We start from the raw sequence: 23998 nt of genomic DNA, 5'->3' as shown, positions 1-23998 counted from the left end.
AACACCTCCAATAAGGTGCAAGTCAATGCTATCCCTCATGGATATTTTCACCGCAGCCCCAAGCGCTTCTTTCCATATGTAAGCACTTGAGAGTACCTTGGTCCTGCAGTAAGGTACATCAGGTAATGACTTTGTAATGTGTCCTGTCACTAAACAGACACTACATACAGACTATGAATTGACTCTTCCTATGTGAACAGCTGGCGTGCAAGGTGGGTTTAAAGGCATGCTACTGTTATTCTGGTGTCTATACAGTCATTGTAGACCTCCTATTGCTGAGAGGTTTCTTTCAGAAGTGTATTTTACCCCCATCATCTCCCAGATTCACATTTTAGAACCTAAATTACGTCCCTGCATTTGACTTACTGACAGATTCTACTCAAACTGAAACAGTTAAAATGGCTGGCCACACACAGTGCCTGAGGACGTGAAAATACATTTTGAAAAGCAGCAAAGTAAAGCAACCTTCTTGAAGAATTAATGGCAGCAAGAACTTATTTAACCTTCCCCTAATAGGAGGGAACCACAGACAAAGCTCATTCTTGATACTGTATCTGGTTATGAGTATGACAAGAAGACACATATGAAATTCTAATAATACTTTTTTGTTTAGTTTAGTGAAGTCAAAATAAGGCTTTCTTTGGTCTTTATAGAGAAACTGTAGGGCTTTTTCCATGACTTTGTTCTCATGATGACCAGTAACACATGGCAACAGTACTAAGGCTGTATCTGCTTTTTACACATTTACCAAAGTAGCAATTTTCCTATAGAACTAGCATAAGGAAATTTATATCCATATATATATATGAAAAGTATGGATAGAGTATATATATAAAACTTGGGTGGCAAGGAATAATATTGTTCCTGAGACAGAAATTTGAAAGGGAAATACTTAAGGCCTGTTTATCATTTATTTTTATGTTCTCATTAGAATTAAAATACCAAGTGATTGCAAAATGTTCAGATCCAGAAGAGATCACCATTTTTATTTTATTGGCTCCTTCAGAATTCCCATGCTTGAATTCAAGGGAAGAAGATCCTAGTTTGGGGCTTATTTATTTGTCTATTTTACTCTGCAATCTAAACAGTTCACCTGTCCTCTTAGGCCTTATCACAGAGTTGTATAAAGACCATGACATGAAATTCCTTTGGAAAAACAAAGATGCAGTGGAAGACAGTGAGTATTTACTGAGGGGAAGAAAGGGTTAAGGCCTGGGACTGCAGAACAGCTGGAATATGTTAGTTTTACAGGAAGGCAGCCTGGAGAGGGAGTGTGAACTGCCAGCAGGTGGCTGGGAATGGCTGGATAACTCAGTGGTGGGACTATGAGAGCTCTGCCTCTTACTCTGATGACTCAGCCAATTTCAGCTTGTTTTCCTTTGTGACAGGGGACTTTTGTCAAAGCCCATTACAGTAAATTTAGCATTTCCTTTAAATATAATAGCTTCTGGATCTAACCCTGCTTGTTTTGACAGTTTTTGTTTGCTCTGTCTCTTAAAGCTTTACCTTACTCTTTCTCAGATGAAGAAAAAAGAGCTGGTTGATTGCTAGACAGGCTTCAAAGAGTGAGACACTGATTCGTCTCTCGGAGAAACTCCCTCCAAGTCAAGCAGACAGTGTTTTGTTAAGAGAAGCTGCAGTAGACAAGTGTGGGAAGAAAGGTCCGCTGAGGGCTCTCTCCCTTCTGCAGCAAGGAAAGTTACGCTGACAGAGCCAGCTGCTCTTACCGCAGGGATGCTTTGCTGTGGTTTGCAGTACTGGTCAACGTCCTCCGAGTCCTAGTCATAAAATGGGCTTTGCTGTGGGTGGCACTGTACAAACACAAGAAGCTGGCCCTGCTCCAAAGACCTTGCAGTGTGGGTGTAACCAGGAAGCAGAAGACCCAATGGAAGTGCAGGTCTGGGAGCATAGCACAGCAGTTTTCTCAGCATTTAACTGACATAGGGGTAAAAAAGCCCAAAAAACAAAGAAGTTTGAAGGAAGGATTTGAAGATAACATGGTCCTGCACAGTTATTTCTGAAAATCTCCTCCCAAGCATGGAAAGCAGCGTAGCTAAATATATGTGTCACTATTTGACCATCCAACAGGATGGCATTTGGCAGGATTTGAAGAAACCAAGATGGTAAGAGCTTGGAGGAGACTTTTGTCTATATGGATGGTTGGGAAAAACTTTACCTCCTGCACTAAGCAGCAAGGCTCTGTAAATATTGTATATAGCTATTAGGAGAGGACCTGTAGAGAAGTCTAAGTTGAAGATACCTGAATTACGAGTTTGAAGGATTGGCAGGATGGCAGTATTATGACAGGAGACCTTGTGCAAGGTTAACTCGGAGAGAGAGAGAAGGGTGAGGATAGTAGCAGCTCTGCTTCAGCCACAATGATCTTCAGCTAGTGATCCAGAGAGAGCTGTCAGAGATAAGATGAGAATGCATGTACTGAGAGATGCAGGTGTTAGGGAACTGAAGTACTTTGTGTTGGCATGTGTACACTATATTTGAAGTCAAAACAGCTGATTTCTGGGGGTGGGGGAAACACTAACCAGAGTCCCAAAGAAGTTGCAGTGTAAATACAGGATTAGAGAGTTCAGATGCAGACAGAGGAACACAAGGAAAGAAAACACCTGACAGAAAGCTGGCAAACTGGAGGGCATAATCACAGGAATTTATCCATGGAGTCCCTGCAAAGGCAGGCAGATATTAGAAATAATCCCAGTCAAGAAAGACCAGTGCATCAAGAAGAGTGTTGCTGACTGTTGAGGTCAACTCAGTAAGTCAGGGGATGGTGTACTGCAGAAAAAATTCAGACAGAAGAGATGGAAACAACTTTAGAAAGTACATACCAGCATCATACAAAGGGGAACATACTGAGGGTTGGTGGTGGTTAGGACAATGTTCTACAGAGAATATAGGAAGGCATTTTACAGACAAAATATTTTAACGTTTGAAGGAACAAACTGCAGCCAGAAGTCCAATTCCCTCATAAATGAAATACTCATCACTAATGTAGTCTTCTGTATATCGTTACCTGGCTATACCCTTGTTGGTACATTTTCTTGTGCCTTTGTTACTTTCCCGGAGGAGTATGTAAAATGTTCAGATTTTTGCCAAGACTCAGCATTTATTAATCTTGGTGTTTTGCTAATAATAAATCCACTTTTTCCAGCTTTATATTCTTATAAGTGGACAAAAGAGATTACTTCTGAGAATTTACAGAGGTGTTAAATAGAAAATATGGTTGAGAATTGATAGTTGTTTTCATTACAACTAGACAAAATTTTTACTCCAAGATACATTCAATTGAAGCAATAGCACTGTACTCCAATGAACTGTACTAATCCAGTAGAGGCATTGGCTATCTAATATTTTAAGAAAATACTCAGTACAGATTGCTTTCTAAGAGAAAAACTCAGTGGCCTATTACAAAATAATTTTGGCAAATATAAAATGATAAGCTACTTGGCACTTCTGATCAGGCAAACTACTGCTTTAAACTCATGTATGGATAATGAAGTGGCAGTCTGCATAGGAGCTTTCATGACAGTAAGATAATAAATACTGACATGGATAAATTGTCATGAGTTGAACAAAAAAATCCCTGTCAAATTACCATTTTGATGAGGATGGTGCATTTGATTACAATGAAAACAAATGTGCTGGTGGCTCCTTGCAGCAGTAATTTTGCTGTCCAAGATGACAGAGTTAGTTCTGAGAAACTTTTTAATTGTTTTATCCACATAATGGCATACTGATCACTTTTATGTCACTGGGCAAGGAAATAATCTTGACAACAAAAGCTAGATTTCATACCAGAGGTACCACTTTTATATTTAATTTTTTATTTGTGGCAGCACAAATGAAAATAGTTGAATAGCATGATGACTGGCACAGTGGGATCCATATTGTCCATGTATTTGTGCTGGATAGCAGCAGATACAGAGAGTATGTATAGATACACGACTTGTGGTTAATACAAAAATTTGCAGGAGCCCTAATAGTGTGGCTATCTAAAATATTTTCCTTGAACTGCTCAGAGGGTCTGCAAACGATAACTGGTTTCACTGTAGTTCACCAGGATTGCCCCCAGTCTCAGCAGGTGCTTGTTGCATGCTTCACTGCCACCTATCTCCCTGACCACTAGGGATGCAGTTGTTGTAGTTAAGAGTTTCATTCCCAAATTTATCAACCTTCCACAGTTATTCAAGTGGGAAATAAAAGTGACTGGATGATGGAACCACATCAACATTTTGTGTGTTGTTTGTAACAGAAGCAGATCTGCTCGAATCTTTGTCTAATAGATCAGATAATTAGATCTGGTTAAATCTTTTCTTTAGGGGTTGCACTGGGCATCCCTAAGCTCAGTGCATGAAACATGAAAGCAGACAGTGTCTGTCTTGAGTTTTTTGTGAGCAGCGCTACATCAAATAAAGAGCAGTGACTTGAAGGACGTAGCCTTGATTGTGCACCTGAACTAAATCTGTTGGTTTTTTATCGAAGTTATAAATTTGAAACTTGCAGGTGGTCATACAGTTCATAGAAACAGTAAGAATCAAATTACCTTAGTTTCAAAAACTAATGCTAAAAATTAAGGTAGCTAAGTGGCATTTTTTTTTATATACTGCATACTATTTGGAAAACACATGAATATATTTACATGTATAGAGAAAAATGTACTGTTTGATACCTTATTTCACTGAATATTTCAGATCATTTTCTCAAAATCTCAGACGATTATATTTACTTGGTCTTTTATTTGTTTATATTTATATTTAATTTAGAAAAATATGTTTTGCTTCTGCTATACCTTTGTTTGGTTTTAGTAATACCAGAAGATGAAGAGACTGACCAATTTCTTTGGTTTTTAGCATGTTACATTGCTACTGAAACTTTTCAACGTTGAACATTTTACTGATTCCCTTTTCTCTGCCATCTGTCTGATCTGGCCTCTTTCCAAATAATACTGCTTTCCCAGTGGATATGGTTGTCCTGGTACAAGAGTTTTCAGTCAGGGTAAGGAAAATTCACATTATGTTCAGTTGCTTCTTTGATAGTGCATATAAATATTGAATGGCCGTATATGCTTACAGCTTGTAGATTCTAAGATGCACTCTAAAAATACCTGTTTGTCATGAACTGACTTGTGCTCTATTTTATTGAAAACCTGACACTGTCTGTTAAAAATATTTGGTTTCTGTCATTATGTTCTGTGTAAGTTTGCTTATTTTGACAACTACTTTATTACAGTACCTGAAGAATGGATGTTTTGAAGTCTGGTTGTCTGGTTAAAAAAATGTAAAGTTCCAGATTATACACAGCATTGTAGAAATGTTAATTCAGCATTTTGGAAGTAGTTGTCTAATTTTAGAAGTTCAACATGAAATGTCTTAGAAAAGATAGTGTATTTTAGAAGTTGAGCACTTAGGCACGTGCCATTTAATGGACAGTCAAGTTGGGCACAAAATCACAAATCTTTTCTTGACCAATATCCTAAGAAGTCTAGATTTATTTAAATTATATATTGTGGTCATATATTCCTTTAGGTATTACATCATATCCAAGAACACCAACAGAGAAATTACATCCCACAGATCTAAGAAAATGCAATGCATCATTAAAAATGCATATGAGAAAGCATTGTATTTTTACATGCACAAGTACATTAACTGTTGAAAAGGTGGAGAGGTCTCATTTCACCTTCTTCCTTTATGCTATAATCCCTTTCATGCTAGTAATTAAATAGTGCATTTTATAGTGAGCAATTGTAACAAAAACCTACCAGATACTGAAAACTCCTTTTAGGAGGAGCATATTACATTGTATTCTGAACCATGTAGATCATCTCTGAACAGTGTTAGAATTTCTTGTTGGACGAATAACTCTGGCTATCCCAGAATATATCTCACAAGCTTCATTTTTTCATCAAGAGAGAGAACTGTCTTAGGTTACCTGTAGTCCTGGTTTCAAGAAGCGATTTTCATCCATTCAACTGAAAGAGTGAACCTTTGGCTTTCAGGATCTATCGCTGTGTCAGTCACTTGACTGGGATCTTGAAACAACTGTCTACTCAGGCAGCGAGCTCCAGGGTTAGCACTGAATCCTGTGCGTGCTGGGACAAGACGTTGGGAGTTCAGTCAATGGTTTGAGAATACACATGGAGGGTAACTGAAAGGTGTCAGCACTCTTTAAGGTGTCAGCACTTCAAGTTAGGCCATAACTTGAAGACTTGCATTTCATTTATACAAAGGCCCTTTCCCAGCGCCCTGGCAGTACAAACGTCGCATTCCCATAGCCTGTGCTGAACTGCAAGTGTGGGAGTAGTGAATGTAAGCATGTCTTCATCTTTTGACCTGTGCTGATACACTGAAAGAATGATTGGTAACTGGCAAAAGGAGAGTCAGAGCGGCTGAAATCAAGGCAGCCAAGGACAGCAATTTCACTCCAAAGGCAGAAAAAATTGATAAAACTGGCATGTTAAAAAGCTTCCTACTGAGTCTCTACCTTGATCATTTAAAAAGTCTCCCAGGAGAAATAGAAAACATTCATTTTCTGGGTTTCATCTGGCATTTCAGAATGTGTATTTTCTACCCCAGTGTAGGTTCCTATAACGAGAAAGCTCTTTCCCATCTTTTGGGGGTAAATGACTTCAGTGCATAAAGCAATTGTTTTTCAGTTTATTTGTAAGTTTATATTTTTTCTAGTGTTGCTGTGAGTTTTTGTTTGAAAGATCTAAATTTTTCCCCAGTGATCAGCATTCAATGTAACTGTCTGGAATTGTATCTGGATTCCATTTTGTGCAATTATGATATTGGTTTACCATATTTTCTTTACTAAACAGACACTCAGCACCTAACTCATAGTGCAGGCTGTAGCTTTACAGCCAGATGATAGTTATTACTCTGGTAAACTATTTGAAAAAAAAACCTACCAGACTCTAACTTGCATGAAAATGAACATATTTGCGTGTAAATTCCTGAGGAGGAAACTGGCAGATTAACAAGTATGAAAAGAGGGAGTCTGCTCTCTTCACCAAAGTTTGCCCAAAGGCTGGGAAGCAGCTGAATTACTGGATAATATTAATAGCTCGTTTTTACTGTGAAATAGATGTATGCTGCCAGATCTTTTTCCTATGGGGGGAAAAAAGAACAGAAAACAACAACAAACACACAGACCCTCTCCCCACCCCAAACATAGCATGTTATGTATGTTAGATATAAATAGAGTGTGATTGTTTTCAAACTTCAGCTAGCAACTTTGCCATCAATTCTTGTGAGATGAGAATAAGGCCTTGTATTTAATGAAAGATTCACTGCTATTTAATTATGTGAATGTGGTCAGAAAACTGTCTTTCTGACAAGAACATGGAAATAGGGTTGTGATGTTAAGTATATTGTTTTGTAGCAAGTAGTGTTTTTTGGATTAATGCCGTTGACCCTGAGCCCTGTTTTTGTAGACTCAGTTGCTTAAAATAGGCTGATGCATGGAATTTATTTTAAAATGTTTTGGTCTTTTTTTTTTTTTTTTTTTTAAGAGATAAGGATGTTTGGAGAGGGCAAAATCTGTATCATGGTACTTGTAACAAATGAAAAATATTTACTGATGCTTGTTGCTTTTGTAGACTCTTAATTTCCAAATTAATCTGAGAACTGATTAGTCTGTAGCATTGGGTTTATCTTATTGTTCTGTTGTTCCTGGCAGTGTTTAGACCATCATCACTCCAAATGCTAATTGGAAGGAGAACAATTACTGCCAGTGATTGCTATCTTACTGCGTCTGCAAACCTGGGTGAGTATGCTTGCTCCATGAAGAGTCTATATATGAGGAACTACCCTTTGCATTAGAGTGTTCTTCTAGTAGACATGCAGCACATGTCTACTAGAAGAACACTCTAATGCAAAGGGTAGTTCCTCACACTCTAATAATAACTCAAAACTGTTGTCTGCATGGTCTTGTCTTCCTGTTCTTTTTCTTCCCATGCCAGCATCACCAGTGCTGGAGCTCTCTAGAGCACAGCTGCAGCATGACCCACAGTGTCTCTGCCTCCTGTGTTTGTTGTTGCCCCTCCATGGCAGAGCTGTTAATCAGTTTGAGGTGCCTCAGCAAAGCTGGCATACATCCTAAAATCTGGCCATACAACTAAGCCCGTGCTAAATAATGTAATTTTCCGTATGAATGGCCCCTTCAAAGCCAGCAGGACCACTCAGAGAGGCTAAAGCTTGGCATGTGGGTCAGCGTTTTTAGTATATGTCTTCCTCTTTTGGAAACAGCTATGTGGATACGTATTTTCAAATGCTGTGAAATGGAAGCCCCTCCCACATCTAGAGCCATCCACAAAAATATTCTGGATAGCAAAGACAGCGGAACATGTCAGTCATGCTATCCTTGCACTACTCAGACATCTGTGAAAATTTCATGCTTCTGTGACCAGATTCTCCAAAGGGCTAAATTTGGCTGTATGTCTTTGAGAGCATACTTCCATTTCTCCTGCTGTGCCTGTCTGTTGTATGTTTTTAATTGTCCTTGGTATTTGGGGAAAAAAACCAAAACAACCACAAATTAAATAAAATGTATAAATAACAGGAGAGGGTTTAAACTGGCAAAAAGCAAGAAAAACAGACTAGCTATAAATCTGGAAATCCTGTTCCCAGCTCCTAGAGTGTGCAGGAAATGTAGCACATATGGCACATGGAATCACCTGGAGCTAGGCCTCTCTGTTGCACCTTGGCATAGGAGAGCAGGAACAAAGCAGAGATGCAGATTGTAACCCTTCGTGGCCTGGTGTCTGGTAAGGATCAGCTTAAGCCTGTTCTTGTACTTGGCTTCCAGTTCACAAATATGGGATATTAAAAATAGAGTCATTACTGAATGATCCTTTTTGTACTTAAACATGGATATCAGTGCATTTTTGTTGATTAGAAACTTTCAATATCATTCCTTCTAGTGTGTAGGAAATATATATGAATGTAATTGTACCCTTTCTTATAGAAAAGTTGAATTTTATTATAATGACACTTCATTTATGATGCTCCTTGCAAAAGCTGTTTCTGATATTATGCTTTTAAGTGAGCTTCTCAGTGTTCCTTACAATCATTAATGAATCAGACGTTAGATAAAGACAGTGTAGGTATGGCAGCATATCATTATACAGGGGAGTAGAGTGAAGCATGAGGATGTAAATATTTACTACATCTTGCACAATGTTGAGGAAAAGATAGCTCGAAGGGTAGGATGATGTTTTTTACTGCTGTTCATAGTGTACTCATCATAAAAAGAGCCCTTAAAACCTCAAACCTTTCCTAACTTTTGCTCAACGTTGGCAAAGGATTTTGTCTGAGAAGAAATAAAAGAAAATTAAAAGAAAAAACTCAGACCATCTGATATTGAGTATTTGTTCTAGTTTTTTTAAATTTTATTTTCTTAAAAAGGTTTCTTTTTTTGTTAGTTTGATTTTTGTTTGGTTAGTTTGGGTTTGGGGTAATTTATTTGGTGTTTTTTGTTTATTTGGAAAAAGAAGGATAACAATCTTCAGAATGATAGAAAATACTTGCAGATTGATGCCAATCCATAGGATTTTATTCATACAAGAGATTCTCCTCAAAACCTGAAAAGCTGCTACTTCTGCGTTCCTTTCTGCTCTAGATATTTGTTTCCTTTGTTCAGTTTACCCTACCACAGATCATCTTGATACCACTAAGTATGTGCCCTGTTATACTAATGCACATGCATCTCTGCTCAGTTTGTCTGTCAAAACTTACATGTTTTTCTGTGTTTCATGCATTTCTAGAACAAAATGGGTATTAATTTTTATGCACCAAACACTGAAAAGCAAAACAATTTTTACTTTTTTTTTTTTTTACAGGAGCATCATCACTATCACAGGCTGATACTGTACAGTTATGTGATTAACTAGAATCTTATGTTTAGAAATAGAGAGGTGCCAAGATTTCAAACTTGTGAGTATAATTATATGTATTCTTAGAAATTGAAATGAGCTTAGGCAGAGATTCTCAAAATAGACCTAGAAGGAACAGAAAAGGACCAGCAAAGTGCATGCATTCAGAAGTTTTAAGAACATTTTTTGTATTTAAAAGACAACAAATGCTTGGAACCCTAGAAAAGGGGGCAGCTGTTACCCAGTGGAACTTTTCTTCTGCAGTAGTATTTTCTGTTTAATAAAATTTCTGAAATGCTGCTGTGTACTGGGGTAACCACTTTACTATTTAAGCTCTATACACAATTAAGTACAATTTTATGTCCTATATTTTTTAAAAAGTAGTGGACTTAGGAACATAGTGTAGTCCATGATGTATTAATTGTCAGAAAAACAATGTGTATGTTCACTTGAGACAAGGAAAGCCAGAATGTTCTGGTTGGAATTAGCAGTTATTGGGGAGAAGGACTCTGCTTTTCAAAATGGCTTGTTTGCAATGGTTGAAATTTGATTAATCAAAACTATCCCATTATCGTATTGGGGCTGTTTCAAAAAAGTGGCTTTAGTAAAGTGGATTTGGTTTCCAAGTTACTTGGAAAGAGTATTTAACTATAAACTTGTGAATCAAGCTGTCTCTCCCTGTGCAGACTGATTTTAACAGCCACAGGTTCTAAGCTCTGGACAGAATGCTTCCGACCAAAAGCTCTACAGCTGTTTTAGTCCTTTTTTACCTCAGCTTATATGTGCTGTGACAATATAAGGTTTTTCGATCAAAGCTGAATTGCATTTGACTGCCCTGAAGCAGAGAGCAGAAGAACTTGTATCTTAAAATTAAACACAGTTGGATTTTCAGTGAAGGTGTTTCAGTGAAGACTTAAATTCTTGAGTCTAACCCTAACTGTTTTAGTCTCACTTTCGTGTCTGCACTGAGTTTGTGACCTGGTGCCAAGTAAACCTCTCTTCAGGATAAAGCCACTACCCTGTCAGGTTTTCATTCTGTAGTGTTCACCTTTTTTGCTTTTTGTATTTATTACAGTTAGATTTACATTTTGTAAATGTGTTGGGGGTTGCCTGAATTAGGAAAATGAGTTTTGATAACTTAATGGAAGAAAAGGAAGTGGAGAAAAACTGATTTCTTGAAATTTCCCACCTGAAATCCCAGGGATGGGGAGGGGGGGAAATTCTCAGAGATGGCACTCTGAGGAGGGCAAACGGGACAAATGTGTGACTTCAAATACCCTCAAATTCCTGATGGAGTGCTCTAGTTTTCATATGATAAAAGATACAAGGAGTAGGTTGCCAACACTAATGCTGTTTTAGAAACAGAATTTATGGAAGCATAAATGTTTTAGCTAGCCAAAACTGTTTTCTAGGTGGGCAGTTACTTTTTGGTTGTCTCAATCTGCATTTTTTAGCACACTTGTTTCTTGGGTAAAAAGCCCAGAAACATTTTTCAGTGTTAGTGACACTAACACTGAATGAAGCCACTGATAGTCACTGAAGGCACTTTTGCTGAAATAGCCCAAATTAAACATTTTATTGGTGAAAGAGGATAGAAGCAGCTTTGATGTCTCAAACTGTTTTGCTGTTCCCTGAAGTTTTTCACACCAGCTACTCATCTCAGCTGGAGAAAAAAGCGCTTGGGAGTCAGAGAGCAAAAGTGTACAGTGAAGAAGTTTATTCATGAGGAAGGAGTTTCATTGGTGTTGGAAGGCAAACACAGAAAAGTAAACACGGCCCACTGGATTACAACAGGTTAGTAAATACAAATGCTGTAACATTCCCATAGAGCTCTTTCTGTAACTGTTATATGCAATGTGTTGTGTTGTTTTACTATTATCACATTTTTCTAAGTAATATTCCTTTTTTCATTTTTAGTGTGCTTTACTTACAAAAGTTGTTTGAAGTTAGTGGATAATAACACTGAGAGACATCAAAGTTTCAGAAAAATGTGGAAAAGAGGTGTTAAAATTTAGATGAATCAGTCATTATTAAGGTGTTTTGGGATCTGCTGGTTTGGCTTCTAATGTGCATTCAGAACACCATCTTGTGGCCTAAGTTTCCTGTAATGTTTTGCAGTTGTGAACCATTTTCATACCTCTCACAACAGTGCTGAGAATTGAGACACCTCCAACTCCCATGAACGTTGTCACAGAGCTCCCACTGAGCTTTATAGAAGGGAGAGGAAGGGTCATTAGTAGCTTTTGTGAAGTGCAGTGAGGTACTGATGAAGTGATCTGTATCAATCTGAATTGCTTTTGTTCATTATACACAGAGCAATCTCTTAGCAGAGGAGAGAGAATATAAATTATTTATTTAACATGTAGGTGCTAAATTTTAGGTAGCATATTGTAAGTAAAAAACTGGCCTTCTGCTAGAGCATTGACATACTTACTACCTTTTGTTCCTTTCAGTTTGTCTTTTTAAACTTTCTGTTGTTTCTTTTTGTTCATGCAAAATTGTTAAATTGTAAACACCTCCCTATTGACAAGATACACTTATGTCGTAGTAAAAGAAGTCTTGGCATGAAAGGCTAAACTAACGTGGATAAGCATTTCTGAACTATTCTAAATTATCTCCTTTCTGACTACTCACAGCTATGGGCTAGCAGATAAATTCTAATCGTTCATGGACAGTAACTTCTTAGTTCTTTTGCAGAGAAGTTGAGATGAGAGGGCTGCATTTTGCCATATGCTCTCACTGTCTTTGAAGCATTTCATTGTGAGTCTCTTGTTTGAGAGTTCCATAAGATGGAGAAAATCAGAATTGTTCCTCAAAGAAAAGGACAGTGCAGTTTTCTAGCACTGCCCTACTTGTCAAATTTCTTGTGACTATCTCTGTATAAGATGATATACAAGGACAAATGAAGGAGGTGAGGTAAAAGATTTATGACTGAAATAATGCCAGGATACTTACTTCACCTATACCAGACTCTGTCATGCATTAATAACTTGGCCTTACCTTCTTGTAAGAAATAGATCCAGATTTTTCTGTTCTTACACTTTACTCATAGGACTGATAGGTTGATTGGGAGGCCAGTCAAGCTAAGATATATAGGTATAGGTATAGATATATATGTATAATGTTTTTATATATGATGAGGAATACAATGCTTATTTTTGCTTTTACTGAAACATGAAAAGAAATATTTTGCATTTATTGATATTTTCTTTTAGCAACAACATCCTTATTTGATTTTCTCAGTATAGTTAGCTCATATGTGACACTTCAGGCACTCCTGTACTCTCCCTGCGTCTTTTTATTCTAGTGAGGAAAATACTTATTTTAGCAAGGCTGCTTTCAATGCTTGATCATATGTGAATTGACAGAACAACCTACATCCTATTTCTATTCCTTTTATTCTGTAGATTTTTGCCTATGCAACTTGCAGTAATTCCTATGAAGCTGTCACAATCTGTTCTATCAAAATTACTTACAGATCCTGTTGTTCAGTGATCGTTGAGATGATAGATGGCTATGGTCTCTCTTGTTAATGTGTGCTTAGGGAGTCCTTCATTTACACAATAGACTTATTCAATTTTTGGTGAAATGTGACTATTACTCTTGCACAGAAGACACATGCTCAATCTAGATATGGCTTGCTTAATTTTTAAAGAAACTGTATAAAAATAGGATGTCCCTCCACAAAACTCTGCTTTTAACCTTATGAACTAATTGGCTTTACCTTACCATTTGAAGGACTGACACTTTCATATAGTACTGGACTGTCAGTAACAGCTGGCAAGAAGTCCAGCTGCAATAGAGGCAGATTGAATCGTGCCTGATGGCTCACGGTGACTAGAAATCATGGAAAATTCACTGAGAAAAGTATTCCTGTCTCCATCAGCTCAGCTATGTGGCAGAAGTATGGTTAGAATAGTCCAATACTGGTTGTGGAGCTGTGCATGGCAAGATTTTAATATTTGAAGATACCAGGTAGCTTGAACAACTGTAGTCTAAATCTAAGTGATTTTATCCACAGCATTTTTATTCAGCCCTTTTTAATGAGAATGATGTTGACTTTTAAAACTTTTTCTTACTGAAATGCTCCTTTGATGTTATTATCTTGGTTATAATGCCGTTTCTTGGTAAGTCATCTGTGCTGTAACTGAGTAGTGGTGGGCTGAGGATCTAAAACTGAGGCAGGAAAATAGAGAAAAAAGTTCTAAGTATAATCCTGTCAGTGTTTGTTTCTGTCTCATTTCCTCTAATGGGACTGTCATGGAAGTAGGCTGTGCCTGCTTATGTAGTAGTTCATAAGTTTGAGCCCTCTGCTTGAGTCAAGAGCCTCCTGGACTATAAGCATGCGGGAGATCATGAACTGAGGAATGCAGGGAGATCCCGGGAGCTGCTTTTTTCATAAGATCAACAGCTGTATCAGCTCTGCTTGTGCAGTATCTGTTATTTAAGCTTTTGTAGTCTCAGTTGTACTTTCAACTCCAACTGGGCATGTGAAACCACATACCTTAGAGAAAGAAACTAAATAAATGGATTGTATCATTTAATTTCAGGGGATTTATCCACTCTATCTTGTACTTTTTACTTACATGAATAATTTTTGTTTACACATTCTTAATTTGAATGGGATTACTTGCATTAGTGATAATGTGAGTAGCAGGTACAGGATTAGTTCCTGTATTTGTCAGTGGTGTCAAAAGCAATAGAATATACAATAATTTGGTTACATTTTCAATTATAATCTGAAATTAAAGAGCTTTATTTTGGAGCTGTTGCTCTGAATAGCAACTATTGATATTTGTAATTGAATTTTGAGATAGAACTTTCCATACATTTGTAATGCAGAAAGCTCTCTCATCATGTGAGATTCACTTGGCAGATGAATGGTCACCACTTAGTAACAATATTAAATCCTGCATTTCAAGAGTCAAAAGGACTGGAATCTGCTTCTAAGGTAAAATATTTAATCTATTTCATATCTCAAAATTCTATAGAGTGAAATTACTAGGTTGAGAAACATTTTGATAAATATTTGAGTACGTGCTGTGATTAATTTGTAGGAGAACTGTACTTTGAACTAGTGTAATTCATGTTGGTAGGACACCTGATGAGGCAGGCCTTGATCCTGAAAAAGGCTCCAGGCAAACCTCCAATGAAAATTTAGCTGCCTTGAACAATTTTCAGGACTCAGAGGTAAAATTTAATATAGTGTGAATGGGTGGCAGAATGAAAATACATCATGCTGCAGCTAGCCTGTTTATCACAGCTACAGGTTTGGGGGGTTTGCTCTCTCTTTTTTTTTTTTCTTTATTTTCTTTTTCTTTTTCTTTTTTTTTTTATTTTTAAATTTTGTACTTGCACAGCTTGATTTTTAAAAATTTATTTAAATTTGGTTCATGTGCAGCTTTTAGTCTTCATGCAATTAAACAGCAAATGTTGGGAAATGAATAATTTTGTCAAATATTCTTTTTTCAATGTTCAAGACTTTTATTGCTGGATAAATGCTATCAACTTTTATGTAAGACTTTCACATGGAATGAAATTCTCCTCAGTAAGAAAAAAAGTGAGAAAAGAAAATATGGACAAAGGAGATATATCTCCTTAGCCTCAACTAAAATCAATGCTAACGTGTTTACAACACAAGCTTGCAACAGTTTGAAGACCAGATAGATGTAGACCAGGCCAGTTATTTTGGCTGCAAGTCACTTGGTATGCAGGGAAATATGGTGACCCTGACTCCAATCACAGCTTATTTGACAAAGGAGCAACAGTAGACAGTGAATGTAATCCTGTTGTTTACTCACCACAAGTGATACTGCAGGTACTACCTCTCTGAAACCCAGGATGCAAAAAGGTTTTTGCTTTAAGGTCCTCTGGCCATTTTGGAATCTGAAGTATCTTTTTCATGGCCAGCTTCCTTACTCGTCTGAGAAGGTGACTCAGGACTCTGCCAACACCTTGATCACTGGAAGTATTCAGGACCACAGCAGTAGCTGGCTGCCAGTATATATTTGATATAAAGCACTTGTATTATTTTTACCCTTGAAATTACAAAAAGGATAATCACAGTTTGGCCTTGAATAAGAACTTAATGTTCTGATTTACAGTAGGTATTTCTAATGTTCAGGTTTATGTTTTGTAAACTGCTGGATTTACTTTAAAAGCAAATATAACAAACAGCGAAAACCCGCTGTCTTCAATTGCACTAGAGATTGTAGCTATGTGAGAACTGGCTTGATGTCTGGAATGGAAAATGGGTGCACAAATATCCAGGTTTGGAGAAACTGCCTTTAGAGATACATGAAGAAAGAGGAAAAAAGGGACATATTTTTTAGATGACCAAAGAGTAACAGCAGATTTTAGTCCTGTTGAAAAGAACACAAGATTAAGATACAGATGAAGGGATTGTGAGTCTAAAAGCTCACCTTTTTTTCTTAGTTATATCAGATGGTCTATAAGAATGTGTTACTTTTTCAGATAAAGCTTCCTTATCTTGTAGCTGTGAACACCCTGGCTACTACTTAAGACACAGAAAGACTGTGAAAGAAAAATGAAATAATATATGAAATATTACAGAAATAGTTTGACATTCTTTTAAAAATAGGTTTCTGCTGAATGAACAATAGGCAGTCTGGTAGAGCTAGATAATTGTCTTAGCATCATTAATAGCTTGAGTTAGAAGAGAGGATTTAGGAAATTGAAGTTGATATGTCCAAATTCTGAAATGAAGAACAAGATTTGCATATTTTTGATCATAGACTCATTCATTATTCAAGTCGTGTTTTTTCATCTGCAGTAGACAAGAGAAGACCACCATAGACTGCAATGATAAAAGCAAGGGCAAAATCTGATGGTGACTCAGGGGAAAATGACTAATCTTTCCTAATTTGTTCTAAATCTTGACATGTAGACCTCAAATACTCTAATTTATGTGAAAATGTCTTCTTTGGTCCCTCAGCTATTAAAAGTTGTAATAATGCAAGACCACAAAACCAGAAAAAAAACTTTTAAAAGCTTATTCTTCTAAATAAGTGATTCTAAACTCAGATTATACCCACTAGACCCTGTATTTTCTGAGTTGCCAGGGAGTTAGCCACAAAACTCACATTAAAGTCAGTGGGAGTTACTAAAATCAGTGGGAGCTGTGTGCCGTGATCCTATGTAAACTCTGTAAATTTCTAAGAAAATAGCAATCAATATAGTGGTGGAAAATATAAAGTATCAGAATAGATAATGTATGAGTAAATGAGCCAAATATCTAACAAAATGAAAAACATAATGAAAAAGAGAAGATGGATGAAAAAGGGATGGCTGAATACATAGAGTTATGTAAGATTCTAAAGGAGAATTTGTAGGGTTGCAGGAAATACAATTTCTTGAGAAGCTGATGGAAAATGGAAAGAGAGCCATCAGGCATAATTGCTTTGAGGAACAGCTTCCTGCTGAGATAGAAGAGGTTTACTTTCAGTGCTGTACAAATGCATCCCAACATGTACAACAAACAAAAATAGATGCATCATAAAATCAGGAATAAGGAGAAGGAGTTTATATAAGCATACAAACATACCACACGTAATGGAGAACAGACAGAACAAAGGGAGAACTGGGGGGGGGGGAGGGGGGGAAGGAAAATATGGGAGAAAATGGACATTGTGCTGTGGTGGAGGAAGAAAGCAGAGAGTTGATAGGATATGGCTGCCTGAGAAACATGGGAAGCATGTACTCTCTCTGTTGAAGAAGGGTGATGCTGATCAAAGTAATTCTTGTAGGGACAAACTAACTCTTCACAGCATGGATTTTTTTATCCAGCAGTTATATTCAGCAAAATAACTCACTAGTTCCATAAAAAGTATTACAATAAAAAATAGAACTTTCTCTGATATAAATGTTGTAGATTCTCTAGTTCATTAAGATTTCAAACCTGTTAGAATGTTTCAAAAGAAAGAGAGGGCCATTACTATCTATGTTCCTTTCACTTTTACAAGATGCAGGTGCTTAAGACCCTTGTAAAACCTCACCCAAATGAAAATGGAGAAAAGCTCTCTCCTCAAAAGCTATTATTTAGAAATGGTCTTCCAGAGAGACAAGGAAATACATAAAAAGAAAAAGTTGTTGATAAAAACCGTCTTTGGAACTTTAGGGAGAAGGCAAGGTTTTGCAATGGGTATGGAAGAATGATAAAGTTAAATGTCACCAAACAAAGCTCACTGACTGTTCATATCCATGCAACTGTTGAATAGAAGAATATTATTTTATGCCTATATTGAGATTAGGCCATAATTTCAGACTTTAGAGGAAAACCAAAGTTAATAGAAGACAAAGTACTTACTCTGTAGAGCTACACAATGAATTGTCTTGCCAAATCAAGGCATTGTTAGAACTTTTTAGATCTAAGAAAATATCTTCTTTCAAAGAAATTCAGGAAAAATGAAGTCAATGTAGCTGTTGCAGCAGGGATTAAACTTAGATGCCCCATGAAAAATTCCAGTTTTTATGGATGCTCTGTTAGCAGAACCTATGAAGACACATAAAAAAATCAAGACATGAATTTTAACAAACAGTAAACGGGCAGTATGCAAACCAGTTGAATTGCGAATTGCTTATAGGGAACATACATGCTTCCTGTGACATTTCATTTAAAAATTTAACTGCTACATTAAGCTGGCTTTGTGCCTTGAAGAGCATATTTACAAGCAGTGTTTTACAGGTGGTTACAACTGGTGATTTAATACATAGGCTATCTTTGCAGCTGTGTGGCAAATCAGATGAACAAACGGGATTTGGTGTCATTGAGAGATTGCATAAGCTCTCCAAACTAATGAACTTTGTACAGTGTGAAAGTAAAAGAAAATGCTCTGAGTACAAATCAAAAGAAGCTACAAAACCCCCCAGAACAGCAGGAGAACACAGGTAAAGATTTTGAATAGATGCCAAATACTAAAGGGTACAACAGAGATAAATAAAATACACAGTAAAGATGCAATATAATAAAATACTGTAATTTGGGCTGTCAGCATGAGTGTAGCGAGTTCAAAATAGAACAAGTGAGTTAGCTTTTATGGAGTATTTAACCATGAACTGTCATAAACTGAGACTGCTGCTGGTAATACATATTCAAATGCAGCAAACATGTTATTGGTAAAAATTATATAAAATCACACTATAAACTTTTTGGTTGTATTTCTTGAATTTGTCCTCTAGGCACCTGCAATTTGCCTTTTGAAGACTTGACATCTGCAGAAGTGATAGCTTCAGTGCCATTTCCCACAGTGTCAAGGAAATAATTATAACTACATTTACATAGGGTATCCCTGCCCACAGCAGGGGTTGGATGTAGATGATCTGTAAGGTCCCTTTCAACCCAGGCCATTCTATGATTCTGTGATAGTAAAAATACTTATTTTGGACAGACTGGATTATCACAGATTCAACAGGAGGTTCACAATAGGTCTAGAAATGGCTTCTATAGCACAGGCTTTTTTTCCAAGTGATGTTAATTCAAAATACAACCAGATCAGAGGAAAAATAATTTTTCTTATCCCAGTCCATTATTTGGGTATGTGGAGAAACTATGACAGATGTGTGTCCAGTGCTTTAGGACAGCTGTTTTCATGCATTCTGCCAGAATGGTTTCCTTAGAGCTTTGTACTGCTGGCTTTTTCACCCACTGTTGTAGCTTAAGGGCTAAAAAAGCCCTTATGCTTTTCCTGGCCAGTGCCACTTGCCAGGCTGCAGTACTGTCTCACAATGCTGCATCAGAGTGTTTCTTCACATTTTATGACTGCTACTTCTGTGTCCTGTGTTGTTTTGGAAATGGGTAATGCAAGTACTTCATTTCTTCTTAAGAGGTATTTTTTGGGCATATTGTCTGGTCTGATTTCCAGTAGCACAAGATATGTGTCTTTCACCAGCTGTTCCAGTCACCATTCTTAACTGCCTCTCAGAACCACTCCTACAAACTGAGCAAAGATAAAGTTTATTCTAATAATTAGTTATAGAAATAAGGCATATATTATTTTCTTATCTATTTATATATTTATATATAGTTATATTTCTTTTGTGAGAATGTCTTCGATTCATTCTAAAAGTACCTATATTTTTCCACTATTTTTGTTTTTCTATATTTAATTTTTCATAACTTTATTAAATTAGTTCCCATCATTCAGTTCTTAATAATCTCTTCCTCAACACCATTACCATTCACACAAAATGTTAATCTTGCATTTGAAGAGGCAAGAAAGGTAACTTTAAACCAGGATTCTATGTATATTTCCCATATGCAATTCCTAATTTACTTTCCAAGCAAAAAAACTCTAAATCAAACCACCACCAACAAAAAAACCCTACAAACAAACACCCAAAACAAAACAAACAAACACCCAAAACAAAACAAACCCTCCTCCCAAAAACAAAACAAAAAACTCCCACTAAAAAACAAAAAAAGCCCCCTATAATTAATCAGCAAATTATTCTGTCATTTTAACAGAATAACTTCTGGGAAATATGCAGGTTTTAGGGTAAAATGTTTTAGAATAAAATTGCAATTCTTTATTTATTGTTCAGGGAATTTTCTGCAAATTTGCTGATATTTAGTAATCTGCTGGAAAGGCTTGCCACCAGTTCTAGCTTTTATCCCAATTTTCCTGTTGTTCTGTCAATGTTTGATGAGGAAATTACCTGATACAAAGAGATGTTTGAGAGTAAAAGACAGTAAGTAGGAAAAATCTCCCACCTCTTCTTAATTTAATTATTATTTTTAAAATTACTAATTTGCTTACATTTTGGTATTTATTAAATTAATTGATATACCTTAATTGGTATAGTTCAATTTTTTTTTTTTTCTCAAAGAGATATGTTATATTTCAGCTGGGGTTTGAAATAAGTTTTAAGTAATTAGCTAGGTATTTTCAATTGTTTTCTATATTCTTTGCAGTTTTATGTGCAGTCTCAGGAACACAGTACTTTTCTTTGCCTGTTTTCTGGATTATACCTACTGTTTTCTCTCTTCCCATTAGACACACGCTGTATTTTCATAGGTCCTGCTGTGCAGTGTTTTTGGTAGTCTGACTGTTCTACAAGTACATACTTATGTACCTGTTAAATAATAACTAGAAGAGCAAAATTTTTTTCTGTTCATTTTCACACCTCAGTGATAGAAATTAAAAATCTTTTCTCCTTCAAAGAAACAGGAAGTTGATTGGAGCAGTGTCTTCATTTTTAAGCCTGCAATTACCATAAGAGATGAAATTCTCTGTGTTCTCTGTTTTTAAGGTAATAACTGTTTCTAAAGTAATCACAAAGTAAGGAAACATATTTCCACACATACTGAAATTAGTCAAATGACTTAGGAGAAAGCTGAACTGAAATCAAAATAAACCTGCAGTCGGTTTTTGCTGATCTTCTCAAAATGCTGCCGTGGCTTTTGGAACATTTCCATACATTTTCAGGTTAGGCACTTCTGACTTTCAAACAAAACCAAAATTAGAATTATTGAAGAAACCATGAGACACGCAGTTTTCCCACAGTATTTTTAGCCTGATTACAAGCAGATTTCATGGGAATTTAACAATTTAGTTCATTCTGATATTTACTGTACCATTCAGAGGATTTGTTGTATTTTGCCAATCCTTCCGGCCAAAATGTAGGCCATGGAAATTTTTAAATTCTCTCTTTACTGATCAAGTTTGTAATGATATATATTGCTTGTGTGGAAATGAGACACTCAGGAGTATGGAAGATCACTTCCCCCGAATTAGGATTTTGAAAAGGCGATACTATAAAAAGGAACTTGACTGTGCAGTAATAGTAGCAGGAAACTGGGGGATTTTGAAAAAGCAGATGCTCTTGTGAACCAAAAAACAAGTTCTGGAGGCTCTGAAACGTTCATGAGAAATTTAAAAATACTTGAAATCTGAACACTTTCTCATCTTATTTCATTGAAATTCAAATTATATTAAACTTCCACTTTAAAATGAACATGCAGATGCTTAGAATGTCTTTTTTTTTTTTTTTTCCTTCACAACCAAATTACCTTCTGATGAAATTCAGTGAAAGCAAAACACTTAAACTTTAGACAAAAAGTTGACAGGCTTTATCCAGTTCTTTAGAATCCCAATAGAAAATAATTACAGCAGAGATTGCATAGATGTACAAGAAAGCTGACGTAGCCCGTGACATTTTGGTTCTATTTCCTGTCTTTAAAAGCTCAGATCTGCACATCTTTATATAAGCAATTAAAGGTATACTTTGACGTGTGTGAAAAATATGGAAATGTGCTCATAAAGTTCTCATAGGATGCTTTTTGATTTTTAAAATCTGTTCAATGAGCATTGAATCATACTTGTAAGTATACTCCTCATTGAATTTTTTTCCTCCTCCTCTAATTTCTGCAGGGATCATGTGGAAGAGGAGGAAAAATTCTGCACAAAGTTTGAAGCAACTTGTTCTCTTTAACAAAAATATTAAAAAAGAGCAGTTGGCTATCTTGGCAGCTACAGCAGAAATTAGATTTCACGCTGCTATTAAAGTAAGTGTCCATATCTGCAGGGACATGGACAAGGCAGAGGTATTTAATGCATTTTTTGCTTCTGTCTTCAACATGGATGATGGACCAAGGGGGTATCAGTGTCCTGAGCTTGAGGATCATGACTGTGAGAATGATCAACTAACTCCCAGTCAACCCTGAAATTATGTGGGATCTGATGCTCCAGATCCCTACAAATCTATGAGGCCTGATGGGATTCATCCAAGAATCCTCAAGGAGCTAGCTGATGTCATTGCATAATCTCTCAAAAATTTTTGAGCAATCTTGGGAATCTGGAGAAGTCCCAGCTGACTGGAAGCTGGCAAACATCATCCCAGTTTTCAAGAAGGGCAAGAAATAGGACCCTGGAAACTACAGTCCTATCAGTGTCACTTCAGTGCCCAGTAAGGTTATTGAGGAGATTATTCTGGGATGTATTGAAAAACACCTGAAAGACAATGCAGTCATTGGTCACAGCCAGCACAGCTTCATGAGAGGAAAGTCCTGCTTATCAAACCTGATTTCCTTTTATAACAAAGTAACCCACCTAGCTGACCAAGGGAAGCCAGTTGATGTAATCTTTTTGGATTTCAGTGAAGTTGTTGATACTGTCTCTCCCAGTATCCTTCAGGACAAAATGTCCAGCACACAGCTGGATAAACATGTCATGCAGTGGGTGAGTAACTGGTTCACAATTTGGGCACAAAAGGTTATAATGAATGGGGTGACCTCAGACTGGTGTCCAGTCACTAATAGGGTTCCACAGGGTTCCGTCCTCAGCCCTGTGCTCCTCAACGTCCTCATAAATGGCTTGGATGCAGGCTGGAAGTGATACTAAGCAAGTTCACAGATGATGCAAAACTGGGAGGAGCTGTTGACTCCCTCAAAGGCAGGGAGACCCTGCAGAGAGACCTCAGCAGATTAGAGGGCTGGGCAGCCACCAACCGTGTAAAGTTCAGCAAGGGAAGTGCCAGGTTCTGCACCTGGGATTGGGCACCCCTGCATGTACAGACAGAATGTATGGGGAATGCTGGAGAGCAGTGCCACAGAGAGGGACCTGGGGGTCCTGGTCAATGGTGAGTTGGACATGAGTCAGCAGTGCCCTGGCAGCCAGGAGGGTCAGCCGTGTCCTGGGGGCACCAGGCACAGCATCGCCAAGCCAGGCAAGGGAGGGGTTGTCCCGCTCTGCTCTGCACTGGGGCGGCCTCACCTTGAGTGCTGGGGGCACTTTTGGGTACCACAGTGTAAGGTAATAAACTATAGAGAAGCGTCCAAAGAATCACAACGAAGATGGTGAAGGGCCTTGAGGGGGAGCCGTATGAGGAGCGGCTGAGGCCGCTTGGTCTTTCAGCCTGGAGAAGAGGAGACCCGAGGGGAGACCTCACTGCAGTTACAGCTTCCTTGTGAGGGGAAGAGGAGGAGCAGCACTGATCTCTTCTCTGTGGTGACCAGTGACAGGACCCGAGGGAACGGCCTGAAGTTGTGCCAGGGGAAGCTGAAGTTGGGTATCAGGAAAAGGTTCTTTACCCAGAGGGTGGTTGGGAACTGAAACAGGCTCCCCAGGGAAGTGGTTACTGCACCAAGCCTGACAG

Source organism: Corvus cornix, chromosome 7, assembly GCF_000738735.6.
Source record: "Corvus cornix cornix isolate S_Up_H32 chromosome 7, ASM73873v5, whole genome shotgun sequence".
In the NCBI taxonomy this organism is placed as follows: Eukaryota; Metazoa; Chordata; class Aves; order Passeriformes; family Corvidae; genus Corvus; species Corvus cornix.
The sequence above is the reverse complement of the archived record's forward strand: the minus strand, read 5'-3'. Positions refer to the sequence as shown.